Consider the following 11,722-nt stretch of genomic DNA (forward strand, 5'->3'; position numbering starts at 1 on the left):
GTACTTCAGTGGGTCCATCCTGGATATGAGGTATGTGGTATAGGCGCAGAAGTGATGCCTCAACTTCTGGCCGTCCAGGTCAAAGCACAACAAGTGCGTTCCAGCAGAGAGTACCGTGCTTCGTAAGGTGTGAACTTCTTACTCAAGTAGTATATGGCTTGATCCTTTCTCCCTGTCTCATCATGTTGTCCCAGAATACATTCGAAGTCTCCATCTAATACAGATAGATAGAGTCACAAAGGCCGTCCCGGCTCTGCCGGGACCAAGACCGGTGGTGTGGACAGGTATTCCTTCATTTTGTCAAAAGCTTTCTGACAATCCTCGGTCCAGCTTGTCTCGGCATCTTTCCTCAGCATCTTGAAGATGGGTTCACATATGACCGTGGACTGTGCTATGAAGCGACTGATATAGTTGAGACGTCCTAGGAAGCTCATCACGTCCATTTTGCTCCTAGGCGGCGGTAACTTCTGAATAGCCTTGACTTTAGACGGATCTAGCTCGATCCCTCGACGGCTGACAATGAATACTAATAATTTTCCTGTGGGAACCCCGAATGCACACTTTGCGGGGTTCAGCTTTAAGTTGTACCTGCTTAACCTGTTAAAGAATTTTCTCAAGTATGCTATGTGATCTCCGGCCCTCTTGGATTTGATAATGACGTCGTCCACATACACCTCTATTTCTTTGTGTACCATATCATGGAAGATGGTTGTCATGGCTCTCATGTAGGTAGCCCCAACATTCTTTAGACCAAATGGCATCATCTTGTAGCAGTATACCCCCCATGGTGTAATAAAAGCGATTTTCTCTGTGTCTTCTTCATCCATCCAGATCTGGTGATAACCTGCGAAACAATCTACAAATGATTGGAGTTCATGTTTGGCGCAATTGTTGATCAGGATATGTATATTCGGCAATGGAAAGTCGTCCTTGGGACTTGCTCTGTTTAAATCTCGATAGTCAACTCATACTCTGACTTTCCCATCTTTCTTCGGTACTGGCACAATGTTAGCTAACCAGGCTGGGTACTCAACCACCCTGAGAACTTTGGCTTTGATCTGCTTAGTAACTTCCTCCTTGATTTTTCAGGCTCATATCCGGTTTGAATTTTTTGAGTTTCTGCTTCACTGGAGGACACATTGGATCGGTAGGTATCTTGTGAGCCACTATGGACGTGCTCAAACCGGTCATGTCATCATATGACCATGCGTAAATGTCCTCATACTCCCTTAAGAAATGAATGTACTCTTCCTTCTCTGTTGGTGATAATTGAATGCTGATGCGAGTATCTTTAACTGTCTCGGCGTCCCCCAAGTTTACTGCTTCGGTTTCGTCCAGGTTGGACTTAGGCTTATTCTCAAAGTTTTCAACCTCCCTGACGACCTCCTCGGGTATTTCATCTTCTTCATCTGAATCACTACCCTCATATTGCGTTGCCTCATTACATGTCACAGTCACCGGTTCATCAGGAAAAGTAATAATAACGCTATAGAAAGAAAAGTGTGGAAGATAATAATAAATACTAAAAAGCAATGCATTTGATTAAAACTTGAATAACATCCAGACAAGTACGGCTCGATGAATCGAGCATTTATTTTGAAACAAGTAAGTCTTTAAAACAAAATTACTGAAAATCTTAAATGCCTAGAATGGCTATAGAAAGAAACTCTGCCAAGCTACCCAGGGACTCGGCGGGCCCGGGATGGTGTGGCGGTCCAGTTCCTGAGAACAGCTCCCTTCTCCACAGTCTGAATAGTGAGGCCTTGTTCCTCCTCCTCCTCAACTATTGCACTGCATTGTATCATCTATTCTGACTTTTCCTTTGCTTTTAGGATCACTTGGAAGAGGAGGATGTGGAAGACCTTTAGGTATGCTGATGATGCCAGTATGTGCGAACCAACCTTAGGGGATGGAAATAAAGAATAAAAGGAAAACAAATAGGTAAACAAGTCAATAAGGGTTCTGAAATGTTTGCACATATTGCGAGAATGTAAATTTGTGTCCTAATTTGGGAGCCTCGTTGTGCTCGAGGTAGGCCTAGCGACAAATAGATTTGGAGAACTTTAGATGCCAGCAAATGCCTCATTTCATAATATGGAAATAGACGAATCCCAAAACGACACTAAGATAATAGAAAAGTAAGTCACTATTGGCACTTGGCCTTATTTTGTTTAGGAAAGCAAATAAATCTAGTCTACTTGGTCCCAGAAGGACCTTCCCCAGGTTCGATCTTCCTGACTCCATCGTACAGGTTTCCCAGCTCGCGCAGACCCAGCAGTAGGTAGGCTCTAGCCAAATGTCCTCCTTTGCTTCCTTCAGCATTCTGGCAATCCAACATATTGTTTGGATGAATGTCTAGTAGATAAGGTAAATTGCCCAAGTGCTTTCTCACGTGTTTCTTGTCACTTGAGGAAAGGTCCTTCCACCAATCTAGTGGAAATGGTGGGATGTTGCTGACCATGCCGAATCTGGGGACCTCGTGCCTTATTTTCTGCAAAACAAAAAGGTTAGGCCCTTCTCCCCCACCAGACTTGACTATTTCTACATTCATGACTAGCATATTGGCAATTAGTTCTCCAAATCAATGCACAGAACGTGATTATGTCCGTTTGGATTATGGAAACCCCGTTGGACTTTTGGATAAGGCTCGTGATAAAGGATTATTATGTGGAAAACATATTAATCCGACTAGGTTTGACCATGATGCATGCACAATTATGATAAGTGTAAGGTTACTATGGGGGTCTAGATTGGTACCCTCAAGCGGACAACTTGAGGGGGAAAGGCACGGAACCGTCGACTGCACTGCTGATCGACTAGTTTTACCGCAAATAAGCCTTTCCGAATTTAAGGGTAATAAATTGGAAGAGCGCAACCACTCATCAACCGTTGCAATAGGATTTGACACGCACGAGTGGAATATGATGTGGAGCATGATTTATGCAACAATAAACAACATGTTGTCAAGTATTTGCACGTAAAAAATGATAAATGCAGTATTTAAATAATTGAAAGACAGTTACGGAAGAAGAAAACAAAGAGATAAGTCAGTTTCAGGAAATAAAAGAAATCCTAAATAATCAGTTAAATCCAAACAAAGGGGAGAGGGTACACGGGATAAAGCATGCTTAAGACTAATTCAAAAAATAAGTTCGTTATGGTAAGAGCCTAGAATATCCCCAGCAGAGTCGCCATGCTATTGCGCCCCCTTTTTTCCCTTCGCGGAGATAGTCCGGGTTTTGACATTCATGGGGGATCAACTCGTTTCCTTTTGGGAATTGGATATTTCGAAGAGTCGCCACCTAACGAATTACGGTGCATTAGGGAACCTAGAGTAATTAACTCATGTAAATAGTTTGCATTACCAGAGATTAGGGTAAGGGCTCGAAATAACCTTGAGGGGAAGGTGTTAGGCACCCCTCGCGGTCCACAACGGTGGGTCCTAGCCGAACTTACACTATACGAATTAGTCAAATAACAAGTAAACAAGTATTTGCAAATAAAGGAGCTTTCCCCGTTTAAATGCATATATGATCAAAGAATTTCAAATAATAAGGGTAAAAAGATTTGGAAAACTTATGCATTGTTGCTCCCAAACACAGACGCAAGTATACGTGGTCGTACAAGTAATAAAATGATAAGTCGAGTGTCGAACCCACAGAGACTTATATCAACTACTCACTAACACACCAATATTGTTATTCCGTCAAGCTAAATTCAGGTTCAAGAGTTTGATTATGCTAACTATAATTCTAAGTAACAACTAAATTATCAAGTAACGAGTTGATTGTTGTGTATTTAATAGAGACAAGTATTCCAGGGTTGTGATCGATTCACCAATCGTATTGTGTTCTAATTAACTCTCCCTTTTCATATAATTCACTCATGGTTGTTAATTAATCGATAAGTGCTCTCATAGCCTTCTCCCGAAGTACTACTCACCTATCCTTAATAGATTAACGCCTATATTCCTATGGAATTAATCTATTAAGAACGCATTAAGATTACGATATTTAATTAAGCACGGTGATTAGGTATATTCCTATCCTAACCACAAATCCGCTCCCCCTAAGGGTTAAGATCATGCTCTCTTCAATTCTTCTCTAATCTAAACACGACTTTCCCAAGCATAGCATAGATAGTAAATAGAACCTAGCTGCTGGCCAGACAATTAAGCAATTAAACACAGAATTGAAGAAACAACCATATTTGAATGAATTACAATCAAGGTTAAGTTAATATCGAACGACAATATTCATGGCTAAATCACAACCCCAGAACAATGGGTTTTTAGCCACTCATGCTAGTGTGCATCACAATTAGGTTCAATTTCATCACAAATAGCAAAAACAAGAGAAGAAAAGAAGAACTTGATAGTCCAAACTCCTCCTTGCCTCTTGTCTCTCGATTCCTTGCACTAAACTATGAAAACCTTGATAATTTGACCTTGGGCGAGCTTGACTTTATATAGGTTAAGTAGGTTTCTTTCCAGATTTCCAAGTTTACCCCTAACTAGCTCTTTTCCGGACGGCACCACGCGACTTCACGTGCCTTTCGCGCGGTTTTCGCGAGCCTTTCTGTCTTGGCTTGTAATACGCGCGAACTCTGCGCGACTTCGCGCGGTCTTCGCGCGCCTGGGGTTTGATTTCTTCCATTTTTTCGTCTTGTTCTTGCACGCACTCAACTCCGAGGGATTGTTTTTGCTCATCAATCATTCCAATAACCTCTTGAAATCATCATATAAGCTCCTCACCCTGCAATGTACGCAAATCAGAATTAGAGGATATTTTTCATCAAATAACCATATTATGTCATTGAAATGTAATTAAACGGAAGCATAAACAATAGCTAAATCACCTAGATTTCGCCTATTATCAAGAGGTAAAATTGTTCATTTGCCTTTAGAGTGTGCAGTAGAGGGGGGCTAGACAGGTACCGTTTGAGTTCGTCTAAAGCTTGTTGGCATTCAGGAGTCCAGGAAAAGTTCTTCTTCTTCTTCAATAGTGAGAAAAATCGGTGGCTCTTGTCCGAGGACCTCGTTATGAACCGTCCCAATGCGGATATGCGAGTAGTTAATCTTTGAACCGTCTTGACATTGTCTACTATGGTGATGTCCTCTATGGCCTTCATATTGTCGGGGTTAATCTCTATCCCCCGATTGGATCCCATAAAATCGAAGAATTTGCCTGAACCGACCCCGAATGCGCACTTCTCCGGGTTTAGCTTTATGTTGTATTTCCTTAGTATGTCAAATATTTCTTGCAAATGTTTCAAATGGTCCTCAACTCGCAGGGACTTGACCAACATATCGTCAATATAAACTTCCATTGATTTTACTATTTGTTCCTCGAACATCCAATTTACTAGGCGATGGTAGGTGGCACCGGCATTCATTAACCCAAACGGCATCACGTCATAGCAGTAGGTGCCAAATTTAGTTATGAAAGAAGTCTTTTCTTGATCGTCCAGATCCATCCAAATTTGGTTGTACCCAGAGTAGGCATCGAGAAAGCTGAGTATCTCGTGCCCGGACGTTGTGTCGATCATTCGATCAATGTTAGGAAAAGGGAAACAATCCTTAAGGCATGCTTTGTTCATGTCTTTATAATATACACACATCCTTAGTTTATTTCCCTTTTTAGGCACTACCACTACGTTAGCTAACCAATCCGGGTATTTAATTTCCCGGATGGATCCTATTTTTAGAAATTTGGATACCTCATCCTTGATGAACGCATGTTTGATCTCGGACTGTGGCCTCCTCTTCTACTTTACCGGATGGAACTTCGGGTGCAAAATTAGCTTGTTAGTGGTTACCTCCGGTGGGATCCCTGTCATGTCAAGATGGGACCAAGCGAAACAATTGACGTTAGCTTTAAAAAAATCAATAAGTTTTTTCTTGAGCTTGGGGGTTAACCCCGTGCCCAGGTATACCTCTCGACGTGGTAGGTGCTCTATTAATATGACTTGTTACAGCTCTTCAACATCGATTTGGTGGCGTCAGTATCATCAGGAGCTATGAAGGATCTCGGGACGCCGTAATCTTCCTTCACGTTTGCTCCTCATTCCTCCCGTTTCTACGGTTGGTCGAGGCCGTTATCTGTGATTGCTATTTAATCTCTTCCTTTGTGGTCGATTCCACATTCCTTGATGTCAAAACCGCGGGCACCGGGACAACCTTGTCAACAACAAACATCTCCTTTACGGTCGGCTATTCTCCACAGACCGTCTTGACTCGCCCAGGTGTGAGAAATTTCAATGCTTGGTGCAAGTACCGCCCTCATATTGTGTGTTGATATCCAATTTTGTCCTCATATTTTAAAAATAAGTATATATACTTTCATAGTATCATTTTTGCATCATTATATTTATACAAGTATTTTATAATTTTTAGAGCTTAAATTATTTTTTCTTACATTTATATTACTTGAATATTTATTAATTACCCCTTAATTTATTTTGTGATGATTTAATTACCCTAAATTATTGTTTGCATCAACATATATGTTTCCGAATATTCTTTACTTTATTTTATGTAAGTATATTTGTATTTTTAAGCTATTTACATAATTTTGCGATAATAGCCTATATTCGTGCATAATTACATTTTTTATATTATTTGTGCTAAAATAGTATTTTTTGTATTTTTATAATATTAGGTTGTTATTTTCAATCATTTTATTTCATAAGTAATATTTTATTATCTATTAAATAGTTTTATAAATTATTTTATTAATAATTTTCGTGTATTTGATTTATAGCCCAATTCAAGGCTAATTTAGGACCACATTAGTGGCCCAAACACCCCAAAATCCCTGGCCCAATTTCCTCAGCCCAAACCAGATGACCCCTTTTAATTTTCAACTCGGTCGGGACCCGATCTCCAACCCGCTCCGTCTCTCGCTCAATCCTGGCCGTTGATCTCAAAGGATCAACAGCCCATAGCCTCTCCCTCACTTTTACTTACCGAAACCCTACGAAAACCTACCCATTCTCCTTATTCCGCCGCCTAAAACGCTCTCAACTCTCCTCCTCTCTCTTATGAAGAACCCTAGACGCCTTCCCCTTAATTACCTCTTCTAATGCCGCTGATAATGGGATTTTACCATTATTTGCTTACCATATTTGGGTTCCTTTGGTACTCGTCACTCGTTTATGGCATTACTTATGTATTTGCCCAATTTTGGCAAATACCACCTATATATCGGACGAGAATCAACTCAATCTTGGGAATTTGGACAATATTTTGTCCATATACACGAAGAAAAGCTAGATTCTTCATACCAGTTGACCGATTTCGAGTTTTAAACCCTAACTAGGGTTTGGAGTTTTATTTTTTTTCCTTTTCGGTTCCCCTATTGACTTGCATGCAAGATTTTATCCTTTTTGTTCATGTTTACTTGATTTCTTTCCTTGTTTATCTGCCTGATTTTTCCATTATATAAACCCCCCCTAATCCCCTTTGAAGGGGGATAATCGCTTGACAACTACTGTTAATCCTTCATTTTCACTTTCTATTATTTCTGCTCTCTCTTGATTGTGGCCGGCTGGAAGCCAAGGCCACCAGAATCTTCTCTATTAACTTCCTTAGTGCGAGCACTGCTCGGGGCTCACTGAAGCTCCTGTGATCTTTGACGCATTAGGATTTGGGAGTTTTTACTATTCTATTGCTGCCACTATTGAGATTCCGAGTTACTTACCCTTTTGTTTGTATATCTTCGCAACTGGTTAGCATTCTTGACTCTCATAGCCTTCATTGTTATTCCTTTACTTGCTCATTTGTGTACTCTGTATGCCAACACTGGTTGAACTTTTAGACAAGCATGCCTTAAGCTTCTTTGTTATTTGTGAACTTGCAACATTATATTATTGTGTGCTTTCTATAAATATACTGTCTCAATGATGTTCTGGAAGTTACATGACCTCTAGTATCGAACTTGAATGGTTTCAACATGTGTAGTAGACTTTCACTCTGCATATTTGATTCGAATAGTTTCTGGCCCTCTTAAGTTTTACCTTACTGACCATGTTCATACTAGCCTTAATGTCATGTTCTGTGCTTGTTAAAAGTTCACACTTATGCCTTAATGTCATGTTCTATGCTTGTTATAAGTTCATACTTGTACCTTAATGTCATGTTCCGTGTTTGCTCAGAATCCGCTTTAATGAATCTCTTCTTATTGAACCTTTTAGGAATAATCTATTAATTCCTACAAAATGATTCTTGATTCTCCCATGTTATAGCACTATTTCAGTATATAACCAAGCTTGTTTATCTGCAATTTGTAACTCTAGTGATTATGTTCTTTGACCTGTCAATCTTGCACTCTTAGCATTGCTTCTAGGATAAATGTCAATGTGTAGTTTTCTCTCATGTGGGATCGACTGACCTGAATCCTAATGTTTGATTGTCCTGTTGACCTATAATTGATATGTTCTTTTACCTACCATGAGTTCTTTAGAGTCTTTATGCTATTGTAATGCCCATCATGTTAAGGCTGATGTTCAACTAAGTGACATGTTTGCCAACTGTTCTTAACTATGCCCATTAGCCTGTCACTATGCTGTTGATGACCATATTCTCATTAGGCTTTAGCGTTGAAAAGATTTCATGTGAAAACTGCCATCCATTTATTCCTATCCATGACTTTGCTAGATTCTCATGGTAATTGTATAAAGTCCTTTAGGTTAATTCTGGACTATGCTTTGCTTTGAAACTCTATCTGGCATAGTTTGCTAACTTATGATGTTCAAACCTGTCATTGGAAACTTGTTTTGTTTATACCATGTGTGCCTGTAAGGGATTTTGTGTAACCTTATTTGTATGTCTTTGTCTGGAAATCCCTGATCTCTCTTTGCTAGCTATAGCATTAAAAGATGAAACTCTTAAGTCTTAAAGTTCACCTAGTACCAAACTTGTCACTTATGTTGCTACGATTATTTAACATTCCATGGGTAAGCAAGGCAGCTGTCTTAAAATTTGGGCCTAGTTATTGGGCCAGTTTGGTACTCAAAATTGAAGCGTATTAATAGCCACCTGGAGTTTGGGCATGTTCATCACCTAAAGCTCTAGGCTCAGTTGAAGACCTAGAATCAGCCTGGGTATCCTTTATTTGCTGTATCTTGGGCCTGTAGCCGCCCTATTAAGTCTATAACTATTTTATCCTATTTGGGCCTGTAATAATCTGTAGTAACGAATAATGGGGAGATTAGTGAAATTGGCGGAAACGAGTATATCTAATGCTTGCATAAAAAGGGTAGAAAATATGCTTATAGGGTCTATGTGCTCTATTCGCCTTTTCGTTTAGCATGCCTTATTTGTTATTTTGTTTAGTGTGTTCCTATTCTACCACTCATAGAAATCATACTTATAGGAAATCGCATACACTTCACTCAACTTGTCTAAAGTGTGTTTATGTATCTGCTATACTTATTTCTAGGTTTACTATTGTGCACACTTAGACAACATGCCTATAGGATAAATAACACATGTTTTGTTACTGCCCATCTAGATACCATGTCTCTAGGGTTTTAATTAATCACTCAATCAATTATTTCTATTGCTCTTAACATACCGCTCCTTTAGATATCATGACTATAGGATTTTAATCAATTAATCAATCACTTTGTTACTTCGTCACATTGCCACACTTAGATGACATGCCTATAGGGATAAAAATATGTAAAATCAATTTCAACTGTTAGAAATCATGTCTATAGGACACTATCATCTACCTAAGAAGCATGCCTACAAAACCAACACTGGTAATTCGGGATTCCGAGATCATTCCACTGCCTTATTGCGCAAATAATTAGAAATCATGCCTATAGGATTTGCAATGCTTTAATATGCCTATACGTTGCAGTACTGCCTGTATAATACTTAGAAACTAGAATAACATAGGAACCATGCATATAGGATTTAACAACCCAAATACGTCTTGATTCTGAAACTGTCTACTGCCTAATCTGAAAATCTGTGACTGATCGCATCTTTTTATGCTTATGTGTGGAACTTAACTTGAGCCTTTCATTGCTATTATGTGAAGTCCTAACTGTTTTGAATGTCGCCTAGTTTTTATCATTTTTAAGCATCCTAAGTAAGTCTAGAACCACCCAAAAAGAGGTCCAAAGCCTCCTGGACCATAGGCATGGGACGGGTAATATACATATAGGACGCGACTTAGAATTGAATTAGAGCGCCTTTAGGTAAAAAACTTCAACATAGTAATTGGGTAGCAGGAGATGATAGTCTGTGCCCACTGAATAATATGAGCAACTCCTCCTTAAGGGGGTGTTGTGAAGTATTATTTATATTGCATGGAGTGATCCTTTAGGCTAAAAAAGTTAGGATCCCCCTTCCCCTTTATGATTGCTAAAAGGACTTAATCATTAAATAGAGACCGACGTAGTGCTGATCTTTAAACTTGTTTTCATTGGTCATATTGTTTATTCTTCCTCATATTGGCTTATGTTACAATAGGACTTTCATGTTTCATATCTTCCTTTATACGCTCACCTAGTTAAATTACATAATCCATATAGTTTAAAGTTCAGTTGGGATCCACAGTTGAGGACCTCAAAGAGTGCCTAACACCTTCTCTTTGAGGTAATTTGAGCTCTTACCCAATCTTTAGTGACACAAGCTAGTCAAACAGAGTTATTCGCAAAATAGGTGCGCTAACGCACCTTAAAATCGTTAGGTGGAGATTCTTCTCTTTTAATACCTCATTTAAAAGAGTTGTCACACGTCGAAATCCACTTTTGCAAGAAAACGGGGCGCGACATTGTAAACCCATGGCCTTCCACATTATACCTCATGTCCCCCTCGGTCATGTAGAACTTTGTTTATTGGATTTTCCCGGCGGTGTTTACTGGTAGGGTTATCTCTCCTTTAGTGGTCTCACATGCCATGTTACATCCGTTCAACACCCGGACTGCTGGTACAATTGGTCCTGTATCACTAATTGTTCTATGACCCTTGATCTGATGATGTTGGCTGAGCTACCAAGATCAATCAACTCACGTTTAACTCGCGATTTATCGATAAGTACAGATATTACCAGTGCATCATTATGAGGCTGTACGATGCCCTCGTTATCTTCGTCACTGAACGAAATGGCTCCCTTCGGGACATAATCCTGGGTGCGTTTCCCCTTGTGATAGATACTTTAGTGCGCTTTATCATTGGCCCTGGGGCGAACATAAACTCCTCTGATGATCATGTTGATCACATGCTGAGGCTCCTCTTGTTCGGCCTGTTTGTTGGCGTCCATGTTCCTGAAGTGGTTTTGGCTCGATCACTCAGGAATTCTCGGAGGTGCCTGTTTTGAATAATCGGGCAACTTTTTCTCTTAATGGTCGGCAGTCTTCGGTCCTATGACCGTGAGTGCCGTGATATTTACACATTAAATATGGATCTCTCTGGGTAGGATCAGACTGCAATGATCGGGGCCACTTGGTCTTTTTAATGCGTCATATGGCTGACACGATACTGGCAGAGTCCACGTTGAAGTTTTATTTTGAAATCTCGGTTCTTCCCTGCTCCAGAGCGGCCTATCAAACCCATATTTGCTCATCAGTCCTTGGCCACCGGGCCCTTGATCGCTTCTCTTCTCGTTCTTTGCTGGATGACGCTCAGATCCGTTTCCCCTTCAGTCCACGCTGTATGGTTGATACCAATCTCAGCCTGATCTTGGCTCTTGATCAATGGCCCTCTTAG

This window comes from Nicotiana attenuata, chromosome 6 (genome assembly GCF_001879085.1).
Source record: "Nicotiana attenuata strain UT chromosome 6, NIATTr2, whole genome shotgun sequence".
Taxonomy (NCBI): Eukaryota; Viridiplantae; Streptophyta; class Magnoliopsida; order Solanales; family Solanaceae; genus Nicotiana; species Nicotiana attenuata.